The sequence below is a fragment of the Ambystoma mexicanum genome, chromosome 11, assembly GCF_040938575.1.
Source record: "Ambystoma mexicanum isolate Mex_15411 chromosome 11, UKY_AmexF1_1, whole genome shotgun sequence".
Classification (NCBI taxonomy): domain Eukaryota; kingdom Metazoa; phylum Chordata; class Amphibia; order Caudata; family Ambystomatidae; genus Ambystoma; species Ambystoma mexicanum.
In genome coordinates this window covers 701,296,555-701,300,758 of record NC_090934.1, presented here as the reverse complement: position 1 = coordinate 701,300,758, position 4,204 = coordinate 701,296,555, and the positions used below count along the sequence as shown (strand labels likewise).

The window sequence follows — 4,204 nt, the reverse complement described above, 5'->3', positions numbered from 1 at the left end:
CTCTCGACGCAGCTAAGGCGTTTGATAGGGTGGATTGGATGTTCATGAGACACACCCTAGGGGCCTTCGGCTTCGGGCCAGCTTTCCAAACGATGGTTCTAGCCAACTATGATAGCCCTAAAACTAGCCTGAGGATCAACGGTCATAATTCGGCCCCAATCCCCTTATCATGCGGAACCCGGCAAGGCTGTCCACTGTCGCTCTTGTTCTTTGCACTCACCATGGAGCCCTTCGCACAAAAGATCAGGCGAAATGACCAAATCAAGAGCATACAAAGTGGCCCCACGCATCACAAACTCGCCCTATACGCGGATGACATTCTGCTCACGATCTCGGAGGCCCACTCGTCTCTCAAACACGCGATACGTGAAATCGCCAGCTACGGCGAAGTCTCAGGCCTCACCATAAACTTCGATAAATCATCCGCCTTGGGTATCGGCCTCACCCCAGCAGAACGAGAACCATTGACTAAGATGTGCCCGATAACATGGGAAAAGAGTGCCATCCCCTATCTAGGGGTCCACATCCCGGCTGACCCAAGGGACACGTACAAAGCCAATTTCCCCCGACTCTTTAAAGAACTGGAAGGCGACTTGAAGCGCTGGGAGACCCAAGAGATCTCACTGCTCGGGCGCATCACTGCATGCAAGATGAACCTCCTTCCGAGATTCCTATACGCCTGTGCCTCCCTACCAGTAGCAATCCCCACGCCAACTCTTCGAGGGATCCAGAGAAAAATGCTGAACTTTATCTGGAGAGGTAAGAAAGCGAGAATCCCTCTCAGAACTATGCTGGGGAGTTCCAAATTGGGAGGGCTGGGGGTCCCAGACTTGCAGGCCTACAGAGTGGCAGCCCAACTGGCCCAGGTCCAGGCCTGGCAAAATACGACAAACCGCCCCAGATGGGTAGAGCTGGAACAATCACGGGCGACCCTACCCCTACGATTTCTACCACACATCCCGCCCCCCCTCAGGACCCAATGGGGAGAGCTCCTGCTATCAGCCAAACACACCCTTAGCACCTGGGACTGGGCGCTAAAACGAAAGGGAGTGCCAAGAGGACTGAGCCCACGCTCCCCGGTCTTCCATAATCCAACGTTCGCACCGGGAACGAATCCTCGCAATTTTCGTAACTGGATCAAAGGCGGGCTGGAGACCATAGACCAGCTGTATACGGGGGGGAGACCTCTCACATTCGCCCAATGCAAGGAGAAATTCCAACTCCAGGAACGGGATAGATTCACATACATTCAACTACGCCACTGGTGCTCACATCCCCAAACTTTACAAGCAGCGACACGCCCTCCTACTGCCCTAGAACTCACTCTGGGAGACCTTCCAACCCGCGGCAGAGTATCCACCCTATACAGGCGCTTCTTAAGCGACTTCCTGACCACAAGAACCCGCTGCATGGCCCAATGGGAGGCGGACCTGGGTCACCCGATAGAGGATCAAACCTGGGTTGACATATGGACCAGAACACACACCTCGTCCACCTGCATCACCAATGGGGAATGTGCATACAAGATCACGCTGCGGTGGGACTATCCGCCCCTCAGACTTCACCATATGAACCCCCAGGTGGATCATTCTTGCTGGAGAGGATGCGGCCACCCAGGCTCCTTCTTCCACATGTGGTGGGCTTGCCCGAAGATCCAACCATTCTGGAAAGCTTGCCTAGGGTCCATCACACAAATTACCGGAACAACGATTCCCCTGGAACCAGAACCGGTTTTGCTGGGAGCTCCAATTCCCGGGACCTACCCGCGCTCCGGACCCAGAGCGAAACTACTAACCCACTGCCTACTAGCAGGGAAAACGGTGGTGGCCCGAGCTTGGAAAACCCCGGAAGGCCCTCACATAGCCCAATGGTGGACCAAACTTTGGGACATTTTGGTAGCGGAGAAGGTGACGGCAGTGGGAACTCTTCATCGTTTCCAGAATATCTGGGCCCCAGTGCTGGAATTCGACCAGCGCTTCCCCGCCCTGACCTATAAACCTACCGGGGCCCGCTGGATCTTAAAAAATCAGGAGATCCCGGAGGAAGATACATAGACGCTGAGGCCCAAACTGAACAGCCCGGGAGGGAAGAGCCCGCCTGCAAGGCCTAAGGGACAGTTGGACCAAGGGGAGGGGGGAGGGAGGAAACGCAGGGGGGGATAAAGGACTGGGGATCAACATGCCTAAATAACCACTGCTTATAATGTCTGTACTTGTCATCCTGCCTTGATTTAAAATAAACAAAGTTTTAAATATAGTTTGGTTAACAGGTCTGCCTACGTAGAAAACAACGGTTATTTATAGTCTCCAGAGTCTGAAATGTTGTAGTCCTAAAAAGGGGCTAGAAGTTCCATTTATTGTTGACCCAAATACGTTTCGGCGAGGCCACCTGTAAGGCCTGGATTTCAAAAAACGCCTTCCTCAGGGCAGATTTTGACATAGTAATCCCTGTAGGGGAGGCAGACAAAAAGAAATCCTGAGAAAAAGGAAATGTACTTAATAAAAACATTGTATTGACAGTGTTCAACTATCAGGGTTTGCTATGCAATTTGGTTGATAAAGTAAAAATGACTACTTGTTTAGAGTCCTGAAAAAAAGAACCTTACCACAATGAATGGTGAGGGAAAAGCAGGAACAGTTTCCCCTTGACAGAAACCCACGTCGTAGCCAGCAAGTGTGTCTGAGCAGAATGAAGAGTCAAAGCCAGTACTTCAAATATAGTGTCCTCAAAGGTAGAATGTCCATAGCAAAAGAGATCACAATATCACAATGCCCGATTCAGCCTGAATGAAAAATTAGGGTGGCTAAATATTAGTTTTTAATTTTCAGCATAAAGTTAGAAAATTGCTAGCATGTCATTAAATGCATGTTTGAATGTTGCAATTGCTTACTTGTTGCAAATTAATCTGTTGCCATGAAGGAAAGGGTCCTCCGTGGATACTTCAAAATTTTGTTTATTTGTGGCCATTCCCGGATTCATTCATGAATGTTTTTGGACTTGCAGCATGTTGCTTTTGAGGCGTAGAACCTAAAAATAGTTAAAGGAAGGTTGTGCTGTTGAAAAACAGTAGCTGCAACAAAATGGTGTGCATAGTAAATAGAGACTAAGCATCCATTGACTCAAATGCTCGTTTCAAAAGGTAGTAAGCTAACCATGATTTGTGCTCTAAAATGATGTGGCTTTTCAAAGTGGCGAGCATGAATGCAGCACTGTGAAATAGTCCGGCATGCAATCATTGTATAAACTGTTGTGCCGAGGCTTAAAATAATGCACTCGTATCGTGTGCACTTGAAATGCATTCTTACCTATAAATGCCGTCCGGTGGCGATTGAATCTATGACATGAAGCTGTGAGACGACTGAACGTCTTTGTGAAGGAAAAGAAAGGGAACTGGCTGAGTTGCCTGCTTCCTTCTTCAAACGGAAAGTTATCCTGATTGGTCAGAACTGGCAGGTACCTCCCAACTGACACCTAGCCACGTAGTCACAGCAACGCATAGAGAACTCATTCATGATGTAGCAGCGCTGCTTGAGACACTATATTTTTGTGAAGTTTGAAAGGACAAAGCGATTCTTTCACTCGCATGTGTCAACAATAATAAACCGCCGATTGCCACCGGAAGTTTGAAGTTCAAGCCTGAGGCATCCCATTCCCATGCTCACCTCTGATTAGTAACCAGGGTGAGCAAAAAAGGTTTTCAGTGTGTGCGTAGTTAATTTTTTCAAAGGGTTGCAGTTAACAACAGTATGCCCATGTGTGCGGATAATGTCCCATCCGCATTAGGGACTGATTAAGAATGAAGCACAGTGTGCAGTGCGTACTTGGCAACTGCCATGTACTCCCAACAAAAATACAAAGAGACATTGTTCAGATAGTAATCAATGGTGCATAGTTGACACAAAGATGTTATTGTCATTTAAACTTGTGTGTAAAAAAAGGGGCCTTAATACACATGGTGACAAAAATTATGAATTTGGGAATTCTTACAGAGGAGGGATGAATTCCTCATTCAGCCCTTTGATGTGTGTTTCCATCCGATAAATCCAGCGCGCTTCTTTGTCAAGTAGACATCTGGATGTGTTAGTAGCATTTTTTACTACATCCAATACCCACCAGAAGATTGCATTGGGTGAATGTTTCAATGCAATGTAATGATTCACAAGTGGCGCTGTGACCGTTTTGCACCTAATTCAAGCTCGATGTT

At 48.0% G+C, this 4,204-nt stretch overlaps 1 long non-coding RNA gene across 1 annotated transcript; it reads right to left on the bottom strand.

Moving 5' to 3' along the window:
* Window positions 1-523: 523 nt before the first annotated feature.
* On the bottom strand, window positions 524-3,396 carry LOC138503672 (uncharacterized). Its single transcript, XR_011279686.1, has 4 exons — window positions 3,306-3,396; window positions 2,891-3,027; window positions 2,606-2,782; window positions 524-2,447 (listed from the first exon to the last, which is right to left on the bottom strand). It is a non-coding gene; the product is annotated as an uncharacterized lncRNA (long non-coding RNA).
* Between the last annotated feature and the right edge of the window lie 808 nt (window positions 3,397-4,204).